This window comes from Kogia breviceps, chromosome 15 (assembly GCF_026419965.1).
Source record: "Kogia breviceps isolate mKogBre1 chromosome 15, mKogBre1 haplotype 1, whole genome shotgun sequence".
Lineage (NCBI taxonomy): Eukaryota > Metazoa > Chordata > Mammalia > Artiodactyla > Physeteridae > Kogia > Kogia breviceps.
Genome location: NC_081324.1, coordinates 15,115,604 through 15,126,378, shown reverse-complemented (window position 1 = coordinate 15,126,378; position 10,775 = coordinate 15,115,604). Strand labels below are relative to the sequence as shown.

The 10,775-nt window shown below is 43.8% G+C and overlaps 1 protein-coding gene and 1 long non-coding RNA gene across 2 annotated transcripts in view; both read right to left on the bottom strand.

Annotated features, from left to right (window-relative positions):
• LOC136792750 (uncharacterized) overlaps positions 1-1,298 on the bottom strand; it is a 51,699-nt gene extending 50,401 nt beyond the window's left edge. Inside the window, exons 1-2 of the long non-coding RNA XR_010837090.1 lie at positions 931-1,298; positions 595-697 (exon numbers count right to left, since the gene is read on the bottom strand). This is a non-coding gene — a long non-coding RNA (uncharacterized lncRNA). The remainder of the gene's footprint in view (positions 1-594; positions 698-930) is intronic.
• The window catches only part of LMAN1 (lectin, mannose binding 1), a 240,022-nt gene that overhangs the window by 143,926 nt on the left and 85,321 nt on the right, over positions 1-10,775 (bottom strand). The gene's annotated exons all lie outside the window — the stretch shown is intronic.

The window sequence follows — 10,775 nt, the reverse complement described above, 5'->3', positions numbered from 1 at the left end:
TATAGCTGAATCACTTTGCTGTACACCTGAAACCAAACAACATTGTAAATCAACTATACCCGCCCCCCCCCCCCAAAAAAAAAAGAAAGAAAAACTATTAGAATCCCTTTACTTAAGAGAGATAGGTTTCCCGACATGGAGAGCTTTCCTGAACGCTTGTTTGCAAGTGTAGTCCCGTCACCTATCTGTGTGGGCTTATTGGGTCAGGGAATTTTCAGCTGCAGATAATAACATCCACCTTGAATTGTTTAAGTAGAAGAGGAAAACTCCAAAAAAGCCAGGTCTCCGACAGGTTGATAAGATGGCTGCCATATACTCTGCTACCCCTACAGCATTCTGCAGAACTGCCGGGGCTAGCACTCTCTTCCATTGCCTCTGCCACTACCTGTGCCCCTGGCTTACTTAGTTTGCCCCCCAAACTCTCTTCCGCCCTTGGCTTACTTCCAAATCAGAGTTTTGAATGTCTGCGTCTGATTGGTGGAAGCTAGCCTGTATCTAGCAGTGAGGGAAGCTGGGAAATGTAGTTTTTAGGGTTCTACTTTGGGAACATGGGACGAAAATTGTGGGAGCAGCCAACTAAAAATTGGCACTTACCATCTGCTTCTACAAGGATTATGTCACTAGCCGCTGTAGTCGCTGACCTTCAACACACCCTGCAAGGAGTTCAGGAACGAGGCACTCTGTGCTCTGGGAAAAACTGGAAGAACAGGTTTTTAGATAGTTAGATATTTTCAGGAGAAGATTTTTAAGAGCCCAGCTCTTGCATTTCCTCATATCTATAAAAGCACTAAAATCATTAATAGAAACAGCTGCTCCTCGTGACCAGCCGTAACCTCCTTGTGACTAGCAGCTACCTTCTGCCAAAATGTCGGCTTGATTGTCCTTATCCTTCTTCACCAAAATCACATATATACCGGCCTCTCCACTTACCTCTTCGGAGCAGTTCCTCAGAGCATCGGAGAGGCTGTCTTCCAGGCTATAGTCCTCATTTTGCCCCAAATAAAACTTAACCCACAACTTTCACACTGCACTTTTTTTTTTTTTCAGTCAGACAGACTCTATCAAAATGAAGAGAGGGTGTTTAAAAGATAGGGTCATGGGAAGGCTTCCCTGGTGGCGCAGCGGTTGAGAGTCCGCCTGCCGATGCAGGGAACACGGGTTCGTGCCCCGGTCCGGGAAGATCCCACATGCCGCGGAGCGGCTGGGCCCGTGAGCCATGGCCGCTGGGCCCGTGAGCCATGGCCGCTGAGCCTGCGCGTGCTGAGCCTGCGCGTCCGGAGCCTGCGCGTTTTGAGCCTGCGCGTCCGGAGCCTGCGCGTGCGGAGCCTGCGCGTGCTGAGCCTGCGCATCCGGAGCCTGTGCTCTGCAACGGGAGAGGCCACAGCAGTGAGAGGCCCCTATACCACACACACACACACACACACACACACACGCACACGCACACACACACACACACAAAGATAGGGTCAGCCACTGGTTACAGATGTCCCCTGCCCCTTGTGCTCAAAAAAGAATTTCCTCTTTGATTTCTGACCATTCCTATTCTAGAGAAGAGTTAACACCCAGCCTGGGATTCTGGGAAAGGAAGAGCCTGGCGGCTGCTCGCTGCAGCACACAGCCTAGGTGTGTGCATACAGCAAGGAGAGAAGATTGCTTTTAAGAGGTGATAATATTTAGGAATCCTTGCAGCGAAGTGGGATAATCAAGAGCAAGAATACAAAAGGGAAGAAAGCAATAATAATTACCTTCAAATTTGCTCTTTTAAAAACAGTCTATTTTTTTTAAGCGTCACAGGGTGGATTGCTCTGGGTAATTTAGCAGTCTTTGCTTATGAGCAGAGGTTCAGTAACACACTCAGCAGACATTTCAAGCAGTGCAGTACCATTTCTAGCCCCACAATGCCCACCTTTCCATTCCTATTGGGGATATATGATCACCACAGAGCATCTTAACCTAGCTCAGATGTGTAGGGAGTAATCTAAGTAAAATGTGGGATTTACATAATTCATTTCCTCAACCACAGGCTGCTTTAATCAGAGAGTATGAGATAGCTCTTCAAGGGAAACCCACAATGATAAACTATTGCTATTCCCAAAGCAGAAAGACCGTGTGAATACTGCTGCAGTGAACGTGAGAATGCAGATATCTCTTCAAGATACTGATTTCATTTCCTTTGGGTACCCAGAAGTGGGATTGCTGGATCATATGGTAGTTCTAACCATGGCTCTGCTACTCTTTACCCTGTGATCAGACCCATTAAACTAATTAATGGATGATGAATGGATGATTCCACATGACTCTAGATGGAAAAGAGACTATTTTGTAGACCTTCAGGAATGACCACTGTACCAGTCAGGATACCTTTGGATGTTCTTAACTGAAAGCCCTCAACTAAAATTGGCATAAAAGATTGATTTATTATTTCATATACCAGAACTCCAGAGGGAGGTAGTATTCAAGGTTGTTGAGTTCAGTTTAATTCAGTGACCCAAATATATCCTCAAGGATAGGGGTCTTTCCATCTTCCCACTCTGCCATCAGGGTTCAGATTTATCCTTAAGCTGACTTCTCTCATGGTCACAAGATGGCTGCTGGAGTTCCAGCTGTCACATCCAGACAAAACAAAATTCAAAAGAAGAAGCAAGGCCACTTCTTTTCAGGCTTCACCTTATTAATAGTGATAAGTCCTTTCCCAGAGGTCCTTAAGTCCCTCACACCTCAGTGACCAGCTGGTCATGTTAGCCCTAATCCTACCACTAATGAAGAGAACCAGACCACTATGACTGACCTCACCGATTTGGATTTACCCATTGAGTCACGTGGGAGGAGTGTCAGGAACCTAAGCAAAGACTCTCTCAGTAAGGAAGGAGGATGGAATGGATGTGGGAGGAACTTTCAACAGCGTCTGCAATAGGCATGAACCTCAATTCTTGTGACCTCACACAACCCTGGTTCTAGCAGGATAACAATTTCAAACATTAGTCACTGCTATTAAGTGTAAACATGCTCGGTTTTATTCCATTCTCAGATGCTCATGTAAAGTCCTTTCAATAGTTTTAAGGCCACGAGTCCGTTAGAGCAAGCGACAGTCCGTTTCTGTTGCTGGAAGCACTTAGGTTGTGACTGCATTTGACAGGTCGCTCCTGGCTTTTGACTGAGCCTGTCTCATACTTTACTCCTTCCTTGCCTTTCAAGACAAGTGGCCATGACTAACCACATAATAGCTCCTCTGACTCTACGGCTGAAATTAACAGAAATGGAAAGGAAATTGAAATGTACTCTCCTCTACCTGGCAATTTCCCAAGATACCTCAGCTAGAGATAGCTTCCATAGATAGGCTGGGAATTGAACTGGAACTTGAAAAAAAAATAAAAAATAAAAAAAATACAAACCGTCCAGACCAGATTGTAGAAGGATCTCTTTTCTTTTCACTTAACTCCTGGGGATGGAGGGAGAAAAGAAAAGTGAATAATGTGAAAAACAATTTAACTTAGTAGTCAGGAACTGGCAGCCTGCTGGTTGGATATTTGCCTGGGCAGTGTCTTAAAAATGAGAATTAGTGACAGAAATTTCAATGTCAAGGGATTTCGCATACGAATCTCCCAGTGGCAGGGAGGGGCTCACATTCTCCATTTTGCCACAGTCCCCACCACGCCCTAGTGTCCCCCCACCCCCGCCTGCTACATTTGTTTACATTACCTGCCTGCCCAGTGAGAGCTGAGACATGCGCAGAACCTGTCAGTCCGTCACTCCTGTGCTAATTTGTGACAGTCAGCATGCTATCTGGTATTTCAGCATGCCCCTATTAAAAAGCAACTAGTCTGGGGAAAGAAAATTATTTGCCCTTAATGTGTTAACCCCATAGCCCAGGCAGAGAAGACCTGCAAAGGTAAGGAGGTCGCCACGGGAACAGGCTGCCTCTGCCACCTTCTCCTGCCCGACACTTTCATTATCTGATGAGAGCCTTCTTTCTCGGTCCCCACTCAGCCCCCAGGAGGAGCTGCTCCCAGACTTGCTTTCTGTCTGCCTCTCCATCTTCCTGACCTACACCTGACTGTGTATATCCCTTCCCTGTTTTTATTTCTTCCTTTTTCCATCACCAATCCTCCTGTCTCCTCCATCACTAGGGTCACAAGGTCGCCTTCTTTGCCGTTGGGCGCTTTACCGTGAGCTACTTCCCCTTGGCTTCTGGCCTCCTAGTTGTCTTGGCTTTCTTCCTGCCTCTCGGCCTCCTTCTCTGTGTCTCCTTCACAGCCGCCTCCTCCTGGTTCCTGTTGAGCCCTGGGAGTTCTCCAAGACTCCCTTTCAGGCTTTCTTCTCATCTTTGACCTTCTCTGTAGCAAACTACTCACATGACGCCACAGTGACCCCAGATTCCTGCTCAGCACAGATTTCTCCTCTGAATTTTCTTTTAAACGGAACAAGACTATTTGATGTCAAGTTATTACATATAAAGTAAGCCTCAAATTTACTCTAGCTCTGGTCTTTATTCCTTCATTCTCTCTTTTTTTGTTTGTTGCATCATTTCTTTTTTTTTTAAAGATTTTTTTTTGTGGACCATTTTTTAAAGTTTTTATTGAATTGTAAATTTACAACTGAATTGTAAAATTGTTACAATATTGCTTCTGTTTTACGTTTTTGGCTACGAGCCATGTGGGATCTTAATTCCCTTGACTAGGGATCAAACTGTTACCCCCTGCATTAGAAGGCGAAGTCTTAACCATTGGACCGCCAGGGAAGTCCCACATCATTTTGATATTAGTGTAGATGACATTTACGTTCTGTTTTGTCACACTAAGTCCCACGTTTGTTTCATCCTAGTTTTATAGATTGGATATATTCATGCTCATCCACAGTTCTTTTTCTTTTTCTTTTTTTTTTGTGCTAGGCGGGCCTCTCACTGTTGTGGCCTCTCCCGTTGCGGAGCACAGGCTCTGGACGCGCAGGCTCAGCGGCCATGGCTCACGGGCCCAGCCACTCCGCGGCATGTGGGATCCTCCTGGACCGGGACATGAACCCGTGTCCCCTGCATCGGCAGGCGGACTCTCAACCACTGTGCCACCAGGGAAGGCCCTCAGTTCTTTTTTTAAAATCTTTTTTTAAAATTGAAATATAGTTGATTTACAATGTTGTGTTAATTTCTGCTATATAGCAAAGTGACTCAGTTATAGGTATACACAATTCTTTTGCTGTGGTTTTCTCTTCATTAGATGAAATCCATCCTCTAATATTTATCTTAATAAAGGCTCTTAAGAAAGAATATAGTTCCTTGAATTCTTTCTCGTTCAAAAACGATTTGTCCACAGCTTCTCTTCCTGGAGGAAAGTCCATCTATACTCAAAATCTTACCTTGAGTATCATAAACAGATTCCTCACAGCTTCCATGACAATCTCAGCTATTTGGAGCAGCATTTATATATTTTCTTTTCATCTTCAAGTCATAACTATCTTCTAGTGACATTGCCATTGGTGTTTGAAGCTCTTGTTTCTTTGCATAATATCTAGGAAGAGTAGTGAGGAAATGGGAAGATGCAGTGTCCCAATACTAAGTTCATAAAAGAAGTCTAGCCCATGGGACTGAAAAAAGAATGTAGAGCAGAGTTCCTTGTTGGTCCAGTGGTTAAGACTCAACGCTTTCACTGCTGTGGCCCGGATTCAATCCCTGGTCGGGGAACTAAGATCCCACAAACCATGGGGCGCCGGGGGTGGGGTTTGGGGGGAGGAAGGAGGGCAGAAAGACATGCCTTTGACTTTTCCTTTACCCGGGTGGGGGGAGTGGGGGGTAGATACCGCTTTAGCATGAATAGAAGTCAAACTTGGAAACTCCAAATAGATTATCTTGTTCAGTTTTTCAGAACAATCCTTAACATAGATGATACTATGCCAGTTATATGCAGATTAGTAACTTGTGGTATATAAGTTAACAACTAGCTCAAGGGCGCCTAGCTTATAAATTGGAAAAAGCGGAATAAAACCCATCCTTTAAACTCCGAGCCAAGTTCTTGTTTAATATACCACAGCTGTCTCCTACAAATACCCCAGAGTCAAAATCATAATTCCCTTCCTGGCACAGTTAATGTCTGTTCTTCTAGGAAGGAAGAATGAATAGAACAATTCTTAATCTCCTTTCCCATCTCTGAGCCTTAAGTATCATCAGCATCTTGGTCATTGGAGGTTGGCCAAAAAGATCACAGAGCTTCAAAGTATCTCCTCACCAGATTTCTTACACGCTTAAATTCTGTTAATTTGGGGGGTTGGTCATTGTACCCCCAGAAACTGACTCTTAAAACATAAATATTTCTAGGTGGGTGATATATTAGGATATTTAAGTCATTAATACCCTGGTATTAAATACCAGGGTATTAGAAACTAACCTGAGTGGCAATCGTATAGCATATAATGTCTAATGGTAGGACTAAACTTATTATCTATTTGTTATCATTTGAAGGATACCAGGAAGAGAATACCATGTATCAAATATTTTTTACTGCATAGGCAGTAAAATTCTAAAATTTTACTTTTAGTATAATTCTAAAATTCTACCTTTAGTATAATTTTTAATTAACTAAATTTGAATTAAGAATTGCCCTATTTCAATATCGACAACAATATTGTACTACAATCGTCAAATTTGCTAAGAGACTAAAACTTAATTATATCAACCACTAAAAAGAGAGGAAATTATGTAATGTGATAGAGGTGCTAAATATCACTACCATGGCAATAATATTGCAATATTTAAATGCATCAAATTAACACATTGTACATCTTACATTTACACAATGCTATATGTCAAATATATTCCATTTAAAAAAAGAATTTCCCTACTTCAGGGCTCCTTCTATTAAAACATGCAAATATTTCCTCACTCATGCTTTGAATAAATAGATTTAGAACTAATTCCTTCCTAACCTGAATCATGGAGGGACATGAGAAACCTGAAAGCATAACATTTCTTGGCCTCCTAGTGGCTTTAATGGCATAAGAATCCACGGGGTTGGGTTGACTTGGCCTAAGTGGGAATCTGAGTAGAAAAGGAAGGGTCTTCCATCACAGGGGCAAGGTGAAGCCCATGGACTTGGGCAGACTCAGAAAGGAAGGCCATTCCTTGGCTGAGAAAATGCCCTTCTCATAGCTGGCGGTTCTGGGAAGTAAGGTTCTGTTAGAAAACTCCTAGCGCCCAGTTAGAAGGTGAACTTCTCAAGATGACCACCAGATGGCAGCCTCAGCCAAATTACTGAAATATTCTGCTGCATCAGAATGTTGTGGCCGGGAGGGTTTTTGAAATGGTCTAACCATTTCTATTCTATTCTATTCTATTCTATTCTATTCTATTCTATTCTATTCTATTCTATTCTATTCTATTCTATTCTATTCTATCCTATCCCATCCCATTCCATTCCATTCCTTTTCATGTTTAGGCCGCGGCAGTGAAAGCCCGGAATCCTAACCACTAGGCCACCAGGGAACTCCCTGGTCTAACCCTTCTATTTTACAACGAAGGGACCTCGGCCAGGGTGAAACTACCTTGCTGGAAGCCACATAGCAAGTCGGCGGCAGGACTGGGCTTCCTGTGACCCCTTGACAAGGAATCCGATCACGTCTCTATGACAGTAATCTGAAGGCATTCTCCTCACCCCAAATGGAACAAAATACAAAAAAGACACAAGGAGCTGCTGTTTGAGTCCGAGGACAAAGTCTTGCTTAAGCAGATTTTGGGCCAAGTGTCAGGCAGTCCCATTTACTGTGGGCTTGTTTGCTCTAGAAATGAGTCTGGGGTGGGGTGGGGGGAACGTAAAGCAGTGGGATTCGGAGAAACAACAAGACAGACTGACCCCGGGAAAGTAAGAGGGCAACAGGCAGGGAAAACCAAGGAGAGATGCCTGGAGATGAGCTCTGCACTAGGGACAGAACGACGCAAGGAGAGGAGAAAAGGCAATTTAGGCAGAGGACGCTCAGTGAAAGAACAGGAATGGGTGCCCCACTGCAGCAGGGCAGGCCCGATGCAAATGGCATGTAAGCCCAGCTTCCCTGGGACCCAAGGCCTCTCTCTTGTCACACTTGCTCCTCCCCCCCCCCCCCCCCACCAACCTATCACTGCAGAAAACGTTCTCTAGCCAGGAGCTGACATCACAGAGTGAATTTCAGTGATCGTTCTCCTTCCCAGGAGAGTTGGCGTTTTAGGCTGGTCTCTCCTTTTGGATAAAAAGGTGTTGTCCACCTTAAGCAACAGTATAGAAGAGGGGCTTGGGGAGAGCGAGATGCTGTCAAAGTCAGCGGTTTAGAGCAGAGGCTTTCTATTACCCAGAAGGTCAACGGGAAAGGAAATGGGTGAGTGAGACGCGCGGGTGGAGCCTTGCAGGCAGAAAGAAAAGTTGAGATTTGAAACTGCAGAAGAAGCGTGTGGATATATGGATCACTGCGCCTAGGACAGTAGACGCTCATTATCTGTTAGCTGACCTGATACGTCCTTATTGAATTTGAAAAGGCTCCCTGGCAAGGGAGCAACACGATGAACATGGTATTTAGGAAAACTCTTCTAACGTGAGTACCTGAAATGGATGGACTTTACTGGGAAGACTTAAAAAAAGAAAAACAAAACAAAACAACAGCTTTACTGAGATATAAATTCACATACCATACAATTCACCCATTTAAAGTGCCTCATTCAATAGCTTTTAGTATATTCAAAGATATAGGCAACCATTCATCACCACAGCTGATTTTAGAACATTTTCATCGCATCAAGAAGAAATCCCATATCCTTTTTTTTTTTTTTGTGGCACGCGGGCCTCTCACTGTTGTGGCCTCTCCCGTTGCGGAGTGCAGGTTGCGGACCCGCAGGCTCAGCGGCCATGGCTCACGGGCCCAGCTGCTCCGCGGCACGTGGGATCTTCCCGGACCGGGGCACGAACCCGTGTCCCCCGCATCGGCGGGCGGACTCTCAACCACTGCGCCACCAGGGAAGCCCAGAAATCCCATATCCTTTATCCCCTGCTGTGTCCCCAATCCCCCTGTCCCCCAGCACAAAGCAAACATGAATCTATTTTCTGTGTGTATAGATTACCCTATTCTGGAATTTCATATGAATTTCCATTTACATGGTACGTGGTCTCTTGTGTCTGGCTTCTTTCACTTAACATAATGTTTTCAAGGCCCACCCATGTTGGAGCATGTATTAGTATCCCATTCCTTTTTATGGCTGAATAATATCTCATTGTATATATATATATATATATATATCACATTTTGTTTATTAATTCATCTGTCGATGAGCATTTGGGTTGTTTCCATTTTTTAGCTATTATGAAGAATGCATGTTATAAACTTTCATGTACAGATTTCTGTGTGGATGTATGTTTTCATTTCTCTTGGCCACAATTGATGGTTCCTATGGTAACTCTATATTTAATCATTTGAAGGATTGCCAGATTGTTTGCCAAAGTGGCTGCAACATTTTTACATTTCCCCATGAACATATGTTGGGTTCTGATATCTTCACTTTCTCACCAGCATTTCTTGCTGCTGACTTTCTGATTCTAGTCATCCTAAGGCATGTGAAGTGGTATTTCATCGTGGTTTTATTTTTCATTTCCCAGATACCTAATTATATCAAGTAGTTTTTCTCTATTGTTTTCCTCTTCTCCATTTTATTCATTTCCACTCTAATCTTTACTATTTCCTCCCTTCTGCTCACTTCAAGTTTAGTTTGTTCTTCTTTTCCTAGTGTGTTAAAATGGAAGGGTATGTTATTGATTTGCAATCTTCTTTTTAAAATATAGACAGCATTTACAGCTATAAAATTCCCTCTAAGCACTGCTTTAGCTGCATCCCATAAGTTGTGGTATGCTGCATCTTCATTTTCACTCATCTTAAAGTATTTTCTGTGGGGGAAGATATTTCAGGGAGAAGGAAGAGCTTGGATAAAGGCATGAAGGTAGGAAAGCTTGGGTCAAGTTTGGTGGACAGTTGAGTTTGGCAAGAGCAGAGGGTGTGTGCAGAAGAGTTTGAGTGATGGAGAAAGGTAAGTTGGAGTCATCTTGTATGAAGGACTAAAGAGTTTATTCTGAATGGATTTTAGATAATCAGTTGTCATTTCTAGGACAATTGCCTTATTTCACTTTCTTTCTAGATGTGGAATGAGTGGCTTTCTGAAGGTGCAGAAGACAGCTGGGGGAAAGTTTAGAAGGAAGGACAGGAATAGGGTCAATACAAATACAAAAATAGGCAAAGTCTGTGCCATTCCTGCCCTGCTGTCCCTGTCTTAGAGAAGTGGCTGGTGGGGTCCAGCCACCACCGTGATTACTTCCCAGGCAGGAGAAAACACTGGCAGTGTTTCCAAAATAGCTGCATCCCATCCCCCTGTAGGAAGCAAAAATTGTATATCCTTGTTTCATCACTGGCTAAGTTTTAAGTTTTGAAAATTCTAACAGTCTTGTTGGCCACTCTTTCCCTTTTGAAACTCTTTTTCTTTAGCTTCCATGTCACCACACTTTCCTGATTTTCCTTCTCTCACTCCCCTGCCCTCCTCCAACACTGTCCATGAAACGCTGGAGCCTCTCAAGGCTCTGACATCGGTCTCCTCTTCTCACTCCACACTCCGTCTCTCTTGGCAATCTTATCTCATCTCTGCCCATGGCTTTGATTATCATCTGTGCACCGATCTCAGAGCTCGGATTGCAGCCAGCTCTGCTCTGAGCTCTGAGCTCCAAGCCAATATTAGGAGTTGCCTACCCAATATCTCTACTCAAACTCATCTGATCAAGACTGAACTC